Source organism: Ostrea edulis, chromosome 6 (assembly GCF_947568905.1).
Source record: "Ostrea edulis chromosome 6, xbOstEdul1.1, whole genome shotgun sequence".
NCBI lineage: Eukaryota > Metazoa > Mollusca > Bivalvia > Ostreida > Ostreidae > Ostrea > Ostrea edulis.
The window spans coordinates 63,684,453-63,697,479 of NC_079169.1; the positions used below are offsets into that span (position 1 = coordinate 63,684,453).

The 13,027-nt window shown below is 33.9% G+C and overlaps 1 pseudogene; it reads right to left on the bottom strand.

Annotated features, from left to right (window-relative positions):
• Window positions 1-1,148: 1,148 nt before the first annotated feature.
• LOC125647306 (galactosylgalactosylxylosylprotein 3-beta-glucuronosyltransferase 1-like) lies at window positions 1,149-1,997 on the bottom strand (annotated as a pseudogene).
• Between the last annotated feature and the right edge of the window lie 11,030 nt (window positions 1,998-13,027).

Genomic DNA, 13,027 nt, shown 5'->3' on the forward strand with positions numbered 1-13,027 from the left:
AGAATTATGATAAACTCAATTATCACAGTTTGCATTAGTACAATTTCCGTCGAGTTTAATTAACGCAGAATGTAATAACGTAAAATGTCATAGATATACAATATCTATTGAGCGCCAAATTAACATAAACTGAAGTAATTGAAGATAATAATAGTTTATTACATCTTGCGTCGTTATTACATTTTGTGTTGCTACATGCCCTTCTTTTGAAATGACATAACTATTTTTACTAAGAAATATTTTTTATTAAGTGGTAGAATACAGTAAAAGAAATCCATACACATTGAATATGAAATGTTTTATCGATTATATATTTCGAATTGCAATGCCAATTTGTATGAAATATACAGTCAAGCACTTATGCAGTTAGGCATGATGTATTTCTGGATAAAAAGTTTGAATTATAAGATGGACTAGCTTATTTATGTTGGGAGACCATTATTTTGAATTCTATTCCATATTCTACATAGGCCTATACATGTACATCGTGGTAGTTATGTTCAGAGGGGACTTCTCGTCCCTAGATAAAGGACAAAACAAAAATCCTCTATTGAAAAGTGAGAAGTGAATAACATATCAGCCAACCAGGCCGTCGTTTAAATCTCTCTCTCTAACCAATCCCATACACTCGTACAATGTTGTATATGCAAATTATATGATCATGCGCAATTTATGTACGTTAATGATTTCCCGATTTACAAATCTGCAACACTCTGGCCAGTAAATCATACGGTATAAGGATTCATGCACAATTCGGTGTAAATATTCTACCATGATACTTTCCCTGATTGGAGATTGCTTATCCGCACGGACTAAGTGTGTCGCGGTCTGTACAACAAGTGACAACGTGTTTATGTGGAATACAAATGGAGTTTGTCGTTTTAACCGATTTTCGGTTTTATATTTCTTTTTAGAAGCAACGAGTTTTTAATGATTATCCCATGTCCTAGAGTAATTGAAAATAGCCGGATTTTCCCTGATTTTTAAGTAAGGTTCTACATTGATTATCAAATCAGGGTTTTCTCCCGAACAGGACGTTTTATTGTGTTTTGTTTTTTATGGTTAAACGTAATTTCTTGTTCGCAAAATGGTTTAAATATTTCCAACATTGCATTGGTGTAGGACTTTACCGAACTGTTGACGCCGTCAGGTGATTCGTCGATAGTCTCCAAGGAAAATTTTAAATTTGGCGCACAATGGTTCGTTTGGTTTCCTAATTTCCTCTACTGAATTAATATCCCATGATACTTTTATTGTTTTCAAAGACTGGGTGCCAGACCAAGATATTGGTGCATCTGTTCGTTCGTGGTTCTAAATCAGCCATGGTTACATAAGTAAGCGGAGAATAGTAGACTCCTGATAGTCTCGCTGTACATTGTTTCTGAACCATGCATTAGGGTGGAAACAAAACCAGCTGGAGATTGATAGCAAAACCAGCCATGTCTGTAGGAAACGGCCTTGTCGGTCTGTAGTAGACTTCCCAGTCCGTTACCAAGTTTTTATCACAGATTGGACTCTCGAACCTTAACCCCCCTACCATTGCAACAGGCCATACAGAAACTTTCGTGGTGAAACGCATCTCTTAAAACAGTTCTATGCTGTACGTGTTGTCATCATCAGCAAAATACACCACACCCTTGTCCTTGTGAGGATCGAGCGATGCTCGTATCCATGACAAGCCAGCATTTCTCTGGAGGACTCCTCTTGGCTTCAGCCAGTCAGGATCTGAGCTTTTTAATTTAATTTGCTGTGGGGTAGCAACATGTATATGTGTGTAAGGAATTTGGTACTTTGCCAGGAAGTGTCGCACTTTGTCTGTCTTTTTGTCTGAGTCTTCTATTATTATCCAGTGAATTTTAGGCACGTGAAGAAAGGTGTAGTACAGACGTGTCAACTCTGCCTTATGTTCGATCCGATCATAGGTGGGGGTGATTAAATAAATGGTGGGGAGTGATGTGTTGAATGGTTTCTGAAATGACTTGACCATTCTACATTTGAGTTGTGTCAAGCGAAAAGGGACCTTCGTGACATGCTTATAATAACGTCACAATCGATCCTAAAAGTAACGTTGTTACAGCCGACAGTTACCGAAAAAAAAAAATCTGAACGCGATCGCGAAAAAAGAAAAATTTTTAGCAGAGAAAATACCATGCAGCAAACGCCATGGATAGGAAGGTAATGTATTATATTTAGCTTAATAACACCTAATTAGTCATTTAAATTGTGTTTCACATGTGTCCCCAAAATTATCCGTTTTCTGCATGGAAGGTAGCATTTACCTAGTCTGGCTAAATGATTCTTACGTAACAAGGAGTCTACAGTAAGCAGCTTGTGTGTATAGGCCTATAAGTGACATGATGCAAATAATAAATCTGATGTAAACAATGTACAAACCACAGTCCGTGACGATGGAAAGGAAACTAAAAGTACTTGCAATAGGCCTAGTCTTGTATTAATGTTTACAAACAGACGATATTATGTGCACCGACGCGATGTCGGCGCGGCACCGAACATTGCGTTGATGATAAAAGATGTAGAGCAAGTGTAAGAACGGGAAAACATGCATAAAAATGGATTGACTTATAGAAGTATTGAATAAAAAGTTTATCAATCAAAAGATTTGACCAGTTAAATCCTTTATCTATTCTTCTTTTCCTAATATATTTCATCTTATTTTCTCTGCGGCGGTCACAAAGTCAACTCGGTTGTGAGGTAGCGTTCTCGACTGCCAAGCGGGCGGTCCGGGTTCAATTCTCTTAGCGACTGCGCAATTTTTTTTTAAATTTTTTTTTTTTGGAGTGCAATTTTTTTCTAATAATTTATCTTTTTAAGTTCACTCATTATTTTATTTTTCAAAGGTAATATAAACATTATTAGATGTAGTCTTAAGGCCGAAAAAAAATAAAATATATATATAGAGGTCTATAGGGCCTATATGTTGGTTTCCACTTTCATCTCAAAATTTTTAAGGGTCGGTAGGTATGCAGTGGTTTTTTAATTTTTTATTTTATAGGTTGAATAAATTTCTAATGATTTAGTATTCTACTATGCATAAAATAAAGTGATTATTTAGTAATCAAATAAAATTTATATGATGAATCAATACATTTCTTCACTTTCCTGTAAACAAATACTGTTTCTGTGTTTTGGAATCTGTCTAGTATTAGTGCATAATAAATATAACTTGATAAATAAGTCAATAAATAAACTCTTGTTGTAGTGGTGACATTTGCAAAATCTGTGAGAATGGGGAAAAAAATGTGTTAGGGTCGGCAGAAATTTTTAGGGTAGGTAGGGAAAGTGGAAGCCAACATATATATATTTTTTGGCCTAAGCATTATTTATAGTATCAATTTTCAGAGGATGTTACTCTATCAAATGAATTATTTTTTCACATAATTTAAACAATGATTTCTTTTGAATTGATTTTACATACACTTCAAAATTGCTGTAGTTAAAGCCATTCACAATTTAAAAATCCAAATATATATATTTTAAATGTTATTACTAAATATATGGTGTTGCCAAAAGAAAGCTGATTTTTATAACCCTGAAATAGGCCTACTCTAAAATCAACATAAAACAAAAGTAAAAGAATTAGATGAACAAATACACGCATTAGATTGGCATTTTTTTAACAATCCAATATATCCTAATCACTCTACACATTAATTTTGTATTGACACACACCCAGTAAATAATAATAATAAAAAATACAGTATGGGGCTGTTGTCTTTTTTTGTTTTGTTTTTATTAATAACAATATTTATTCGCCATCCATACCTATCCATTTCAAAGGGTCGAAGACATTACCAGTGTTGATGTGTGATTTCCTATATATTTAATGTTATATACCTGTGGCAGGGAAAATATTCATTATAACATGTTATTTATAGATAGATCATTAAAATTTTGAAAATGAAACGAAATTATTTGTTGCTCCAATATTGAGGATTTAATTTTGATTAGATAGTTCCAGCATTATATCAGCTGGCAAATATGCTCCGACCTGGAAATGTATTATTTCAATTCAATTATTTCATTTTGTGTGAAATTTGATCAAAGAAAATATAAACTATTTCTAATGCAAAAGATTCAAAGGACAATTCGTAGCATGAACAACATATATGATACATTGTACTGGCATATTAATGCAGGATTTTAAATTGTTTGGTGATTTTGAACAAAAAATTATGACACATACTAAAAAAAATCTAGAGTAGATATACTGCTTCTTTATATGCTTTATCTTTTACTGTGTGCACTATTTTTTTTTAAAACAAAACTTTGATATAAAAATTAATAGATCATACAAATCGAATCTATACCTAATTACATGCTTTAATACCAGCTTTAGACAACTTGATTGACGAATTCCTAACTCGTCATAAATCAATTCCTGAATCTGCACCATCTGATGAGGAGAATAGTGATTTGGACATAAGACATTCAATCGACAGAGCCCACAATGAGGATCTCGGGAAGAAAATAAGGAAATTTGGCAAAACCTTTGCACAGAAAACAGCGATGAAAACAGCGTGCAATGGATATAATGTCATGTAGAGTTTGAAAGAAAAAGTATTTAAAAAATCTTGCACATGTGGAGAGAACTGTCTAGGTCATGACAATTCAAAAGAAGTACAAAATTCCATCTTGAATACCAATGAATTATCAAAGGAGAGAGATATGATTATTTTTGGTAAACTTTCAGAGTTTTGGCAGCAGTACACACTTTTTTTTCAGTTTTTTGCAGGACCACAATGGAAACTAGCTATATGCTAATTTGTGTCATCCTGGATAAATAAAGGCTATTATTACAGTGTGAAGTCTTTTTCGGGTCATAGATGTTCTGGGAAGTCCAACATCTTCATCATAAGTATAAACTAATGATGCAGACAAATATTCTTGTATTTCTTTAAAACTTAAGTTTGAGTTTTCTTTTATTTGAGCAGTCAAAATTTGAGTAAAATCTCAACCTTAAGTCGAAGTTTCGACAAATGAAAGTTTTCTTTGAGAAATCCAGGTGAGATTTCATGAAAGTGGTATGACGGGAAGACATTTACCATTACCTTGAATTCTGCTTCTGAATCATGTCCGTCAAAGGCATACGAAAAATACAACTTACAAGACCTCAAATTTTCATCTCCAGGTTTGCATGCGGATTGTCTACATATGAATGTCAATATATTTGATGTGATAGTTCTATATAGGGTAGTATTAAGATTCCATATCCATGGTTTACTCGTAATATTTGTACAACTGTCGTTTTGGAATACTTCATAGATCAATCTATACACAGTGAAGCTGTTTGTTAAGAGTGGTACAGAAGACACACAGAGAAAATTCATTCTGCTGAAGCCCACCATCGGACCTGAGGATTTAATGCCTGACAATCCTCCGAGCGGATTGCCTTTGGAGCGACCCAAACAAGGATACCACGCACTTGTCCAAATGTTGAAGAGTGATGATGGTGGAATTCTGTTGTTGATGATTTATAATACTCATTTTTCTTGTCCATAATTGATCATTATTTCAGAAATCAACTTAGCATTGTTTATATAGTCATTAAAATGGTCACCAGTGGTAAAGTCTTTAATAACATTTGATAAAATTCATTTGCATTGAATATTTAAGTCTTTGTTTTCTTTACAATGATGTTCCAACGATATTGACGTTATATAACGTTATCAAATGATTTATAACGTTATCTCAGGATCAATGCATGCATTTCAAATCAGTATTACTATGGGTTAGGTGTAACGTTCAAGGTAAACTTTGGTATCAAAATAATCAGGAAGATCTGTGCTTTCAGAAAATAATAAAAACCCAGTTTTGAAAATATTGTCCCGAAGGACCCTTTTCGCTTGATGCAACTCATTTATGTAACTTATCCTCATATTTTCTTACTCTTCGTCTCGATTCGTCTAGTAATTTCTCTTTCTCGGCCAGTCTCGTCTGCAGTATTTCAAGCTTTTCCTCATCATAATTAGGAAGCCAGAAAATGATGAAGATGGAAACACAACAGTAGAGGTAGACAATCTTCGCGGTGAATTCAACCATTCCGCTCACATCGGCTTATCTTCTATCTACTGAATGAACTGCAGTCCGTATTACCAGTCCTGCGATGTATTCCAAATCTAAAGCAGGAAACACAGTATGCGGAACAACAAACTACCAAACTACAACTAGCAAAAGTACAAAAATAACATTCTAAGACTAATAAAGTAAAGAAATCCTTTTCCTTAATTGTCTCTTTTAACCCAAAACGTAATCTTATTTAAAACAACTTAAAACTCAAATTTAGAATTGTATTAAATACTATTAATTAACGTTGTTACAAGTTCGAACTAGCAGACTGAGAGAAAAAACTAATTGCTACCTACCTACAGTACAACCAGAATTATAGAGACGAAATTAAGGCTACTTCTAAAATGTTTGGCGTCTCTGCATGGAATGACCAAGAGCCAGTCTTCCTTCCTCTTTCAAGACCCCGACCAGGGTTCTAGATATTAGCCAATCAGAATTTGATTCTCTGAAATTTATTGTCCAAAAGTGTTGATCTTTTTCATACAAGTAAACCTAATGAAGGATTAAATCTGTGCAAGGGCGAATGCGCAGAACACGTCTCTGTGTAAATTACCTATTACTTTCCCGAAAAATTAGCCGAAAGACATTAATTTTTACAGACGGTATACAGAGTTGAAGTGTTTTACAGTCTTCGGACTTTGCACTTCCTCTCTTTTTTCATTGGAAGAAAGTACATGAAGTGAAAATTTTCAATTATTTCATTGGTTGAAATGCTCTTCAAGGCAAGGGAGAAAATTTTCTGGTGTTTTAATTTTCGTACGACTTGACAATTTTTCAAGATTTTCAATCTTAAAAAAATCGACAAAACGAACAAAAGAAAAATGCAATTCATGAAATTGACACATTACTTTTTATACGCCCGTCTTAAGACGGGACGTATTATGGTATGGCGTTCATGTCTGTCCGTCCGTCTGTTAGCTTTTTCGTGTCCGACCCATAACTTAAATACTACAAGGCCTAGAATCATCAAACTTTGTCTGTAGATACATCTTGGGTAGAAGGTGTGTCGCACATTAAAACCAGGTCACTGTGACTTTTCATTAAGAAGATATGGCCATATATGGCAAAAACTTGTCCGGCTCATAACTTGAAAACTATTAGACCTAGAATCACCAAAACTGGTCAACTAATGCATCTTAGGTAGAAGGTGTGCCGCATCCTACTTTAAGGTCACTGTGACATTTAATTAAGGTGATATAAAAAAAAAATGTTTTAATGGGTACAATCTATACTGTTAACAATATGTGACGGGCGTATCATGTGCCGTGACGGTGCACTTTATTTAAAAGCAACTAATACAAAGCATTTCTATGGTTACTTCATTTACAGCAATGTTTTCATTTTTGCATACAAACAGAAAAACTCGCCGTTTTTTGTTTTGATTGCTTGTGTTTTGGGAATTGTCTATTCGGTAAGGCTAATCCCTACAAAACAGTTTTAATGATACCTTAAGCTAAGAATTACATAAGAATAAATAAGGCTTGACTTCAAAATGAGGATCACTGGGTTTTTTTTAAAGCATGCAAAAGAATAATCCATCCACCTGTTATTACAATTTAGGTAAACGAGTCTAATTTATGCATTTTCAGGGATTTCCAGAAGTATAGTTAATTATGTGTGATTGTTTCATATTTTTTCTTACATATCATAGAGTGACGTTTTTTCATGATTTAAATCAGAGACACAATGGTATTTATGTCTGTGAAGTAACGTTGAATCACAAGAATTTTTATTCAATTTAACTTAGAATTTTGATGAATTCACTCTTGATTGCTGATATTAGCCTCGTGCAAGTTTCGCGCCTTTTGTAATCCACGTTTTCATCACTGGTAAGATTCTAGAAGGCAGTCTACAAGGACTAGTAGAGAATACAGTCTACAAAGTTCAAAAGTAAGTGATGTGTTCTGTACGTGGGAATATACATCAGGGACAAGTTCAATGTAGAGGTCAAGGCTTTCAGTGCACCATTATTGCTGTAATTGCACTCTTGGGCTTCTACTGTGGGCAACTAGACCTTTTAAACCTGCATGCAAATTCAGTCGACCGAATTGTGTACATGTATTTTGGGAGTAAATTATACGACGAGGTCGTACAGTCTAGTCCACGTTATTTAGAACATAGAGAAATTCCAACAAATATAGAAATATTTAATAATGATTTCTACTTGGAAGTGTACAGTGAATTATTTTATGGGGTTATTGGTCAACACGGAAATCCAATTGCACAATAGTATAGTATTGAAATGGCAATTGAAAATGCATTTCAGATGTCTAACTTTCATGTTTTCACCGCTGGGGGTACAACCATTAGTATATTTGCAAATGATATTTGATTCTCATGCAAGAGATGCTGCAGGAAATGTATGCTTTAACCACGGTACTGCAGTAATACTGAATTTTGAAAGTATATTGGAATCAGTTTAATATTTGAATACTTTTATGCAAATCTGGAGTATAACTTGTCTCCTGTTTCAATCAGAATTGAACAGGGAGCTGTGCAAATTCCTGCAGTTAATCAAGGATATGTGTCAATGGCCTTCAATTCTTGCTCTCAGCTGTCGTATTTAAATCACTCGTATACTGTAACTGATAAACCTAACAGTATGCCGAATAATATAATTTAAAGACACAGCTTTGTAGCATGATGTCCGTGAGATTATTTGTTTTAGCTCAATTCAATAATGAAGACAAGGGACATAATTCAACTTCGCTCTATAGAGTTGCTGCTAAAGACGGCAAGCTTTTTAAAAAAGCTTTACTTGTTTTAATAAATACTTGACACAAGATGCCAACCATAAAAGAAACCCACAAATGAAGTAATCACACCTTTGGCCGAAACTCAAATTACGCGTTCAGAACCAAGCAAATTACCTGACAATTAAATCAATTTACAAAAAGGTTTATTTATCGGATACAACAATGAATATAACTTCACTCAACTGTTGACACTGATTACCAAAAATAACGACATCTTTGTACAGCTTACTTAGACATTACAACATAGAATTCCTGGGGAGGCCATTCTCATCATATTATAGTTTAATATACATGTATTGATCAAATCTTGTGAACTGGCATGGTTTAGCATGTCAGACACTTCTGAGCATCGAGAAGTGTGTTTTGGTATCGTGAATCTTTTCAGTAAATAACACGTAAAATTATATATAGGTCTACAGATAATATACTTATATTTTTATTCAAACATTCCCAAATAGTCCTGTTTAAAAGGGCTATTTTCAAATCACATGGGTGGGAGTAGGTATATTTTTAATTTGCAGGGGGGGGGGGGGGCATAATATCTATACAATGCTATCCACATTGTGTCTGTACGGTAATTCTCATCTTATTATAGTTCCACACATCAATCAAAATGTACATCTTGCGAAGTGTCATAATTTCTTCTCACGATCTTTTAAAACCATTTCATTTCTTCAGTAAATTGTACATGTCTACTTTCTTGTATCATATCATTTCAATCACTGCTACATTCAGTTTTTGTCAGGCAAACCTACATATGTATATCTCAATTACACTGTATACAAAATATATACAATAAATCATGAATACAAAACACGCCCCCCTATCTCAGTCATATTGCCACTGCCAGTTGGGGGTCCCTATCCTGATTCATACTCTTTAACGGAATGCTTTTAATTCATATATTCCTTTTGCTACTCTCTTCCTTTTTTAAAAGTTTTAGGGATGCGGGAACAAACCCCTGCTGTGCCTCGGGTCTAGTAATTGGAAATATTATAATTGAAATGAAGAAAAAGTGGAGTTAAATTAAAGATACAAAGTGTTTATTCTTTGTCACATATCCACAGAAAGTGTGAAGGTTTAAGGTGGCTCACTACAACCTGATATATTTTCTCAAATTAGTACGAATTGATTTAATAATAAAAGATATGATGATATATAACAAGTATTATCATTATTATTTTATGCATTTATAAAGCGCAAAATTACATATAGTTTCTATGCGCTGTACAATGTTTGTGTTAATAATCAATGATAATATACTAATAAAAGACCTGCAAGAGCTATAAAGGAAATGATAAAACAATAGACAGAATTTAAATAAAACATGGTAGTAAAATGACAAAGTGGTTGACTTTGACTTGACAAGATACATTTGGCATACAGGTATTCGTATGCTGGATCAAAATTCAGTTTGCAAGAGCTTGCACATGGAATCCTTAATATTGCACTGAATTTTATATTCACAGGGCATATTCACGCTTGAACAAGAGTGTGTTTAGGTTCTTGCAGAATGCTCCATGTGCTTCAAGCTCTCGAAGTTCCAGTGGCAGTTTATTCCACAAAAGTATGTATGCCAAAAAGGCAGAAAATATGCAAATTTGGATAAAAATATGATTTTCAAAAAAATTATTTCAACACATATGAACAAAAGACTATGGCGGATTTGAACTCGAGATCTGTGGTTCACCAGTCCAAAGATTTGACCACTGCGCTACCATGATAGACAAACAAATCAATCGATACAAATAATTTCACAAAACATTTAAATCGCCATCTTGTGACGTAGTGTCATACAGAGTATAAGCTTTAGTGTAGCGAGCTACCTTAATTCAGTTACATCTACTTATGAATTAAATGTACCCATCTTTAATTTTCCACTATTTCAAGTTATCTGCAATTGAATTGGATATTTCTCAATGGACTTATTTTCCTTTATACTATTTAATTGAACCAATTTGAGATTACATGTATATAATTGAAGCTATCTTTTATTGACCAAAAGTTTTCTTTAATTACTTATACTTATGTCCAATTATTTGAAGATGGATCTAATTGATTAAAAATTAGTTCAAATATTACAAAACATAAAATATTTCAGAATTGAATTAATCCAAGATTTATTATAATTATTTATTGAATTTGACCCATCCTTATATGCTCAATTATTTGACGATAGGGAAAACTTAACAAAATTTCAAAACTATTTCACTTATATGGAGACATCATGTTTATACAACTACCACTTTCAAATGAGACAATCACAACAACACCGCATGTATAATTAATAATGATATATGTCCTTACTATTTTTATTCAATTAAGGCGTCTGATTCACTATTATAATAATTATCTTATATCCACCCATGCATGTACGGGTCAATATCCAGTTATACGTAATGCAGTTTATCTCGACATTCATAGACATGGATGGGTTCGTCACGTACTAAATAATAACCTCCAATCCTGGCTTGATCGTAACATGGGTCCATACACACAGAGGTAAGATTTACAGACGTATAATACAAAAGACCGGCTGTCATCATGATAAGCCAAGGTGGTGAATTGCTATAATCATTTTTAACATATCGTAGTTACAATCATGTAGGGATCGTTATTTCAGCCTGCCCGGAATAATGCATGTCGCGGTGTCCACTAATTTGTATGGCACGCTGATTGTGTTAAAACATTCTTTTCAAGGTCTGGAATTGCATGTAATAAAGTCTTCATACTGTAACAGTTAATATAATACAAGGTACATGTATATCACCTACAATTAAATTTAAGAAATTATAGATAGGTAAAAACTCATAAGGGGACACAATTTTAAATTTATTTATATACAAAAAGTAATATTGCCAAATGTTACACCTGAAATAGCATGAGGCTATCTTTACAATGTATTAATTTACCACGCAAGAGATTACCCAAAGAGGGTGTGTGTGATTTTACAAGTGTGTATTTCCATTCACTATCAGTGTCCGTAAAATCATTAATTTACTCCACACATTTATGTAAAAAAAAAAAAATATTTTAAAAAATTGACGCTAATGATATACCATACAATGCAGCCTGTTTGTAAAGTGAAAGTAGAAAGCGGCGTAACTCCGCTACTATCTGCATGCTGTAAAAATAAATAATGGAAAAGGAACAGCCATGTATCAGGTACAGTATGTTAGTTAATTTCTCTCTGATCCACATCCATTTTTCTTTTTATAAAACTCGTTGGGGATTAATTGTTACAAAATTCCCTGGACTGTTAACATGTTAACAGTAATCCATACATGTTATACAACTCTGTCTCTCTATTTAGCATTCCTTATAGGAGTAATGAGATTGATCACTGTTCGTTATCTCCACCTTTGATATCATAATCCAGATGACATCTGGTCAATTTCACGGTCAATCCAACAAGAGGTGTTGTGAGCAATGCTCACTAAGAATACCCTCCGCTTACCCCAATCTCCCAAAGGGTGTTGTTAATAGGTATAAATTACCTCTTTCCTGAGTGTAAATATATGGTATGCCTTTGTAGAAGAAAATGGAAGATATAGTCCGAACACAAATCCATGGCATAAACCTATAATTTTGACCTTGAGATCCAAGGTCATGAATGTACATGACACATAGTCTCATGGTGATACATCCATGTCTTAAGGTATGACTGTCAAAACCTTATAATCAATTTTGACCTTGAGGTCAAAGTTCAAGGTCATATAGAGGTCATGAAGGTACCCGACACATCGTCTCATGGTGATACACTCATGTGTCAAATATGGTATGCCTATGTCAAAGAACAAAGAAGTTATGGCCCGGGCACGAATCTGCAGAGACAGACGGACAGAGTGATTCCTATATACCCCCCCCCCCCCTGAACTTCGTTCGGGGGGTATAATTAAACACGTTCGCATATTTACTACATACAAACATACATGAACACATATACTAGTAAACAAATTTTATTATGAACGGCTGTTTGGGTTTTCTTTTTGGACTTGTGTTATTCCGAAGACCCTGTTAATGTGAATTATGGGTAACGAATTGATTGGTGTGTATTGTGAGTGTCTGAGCACAAGTGCACGAATTGTCACGTAACATTAAAACAAAAACACATGCTCTATTCAAACATTTTTGTTACCCAATCCTTTGTCTTTTTAGGCTTATATGTAGAAGAAATTCCACTT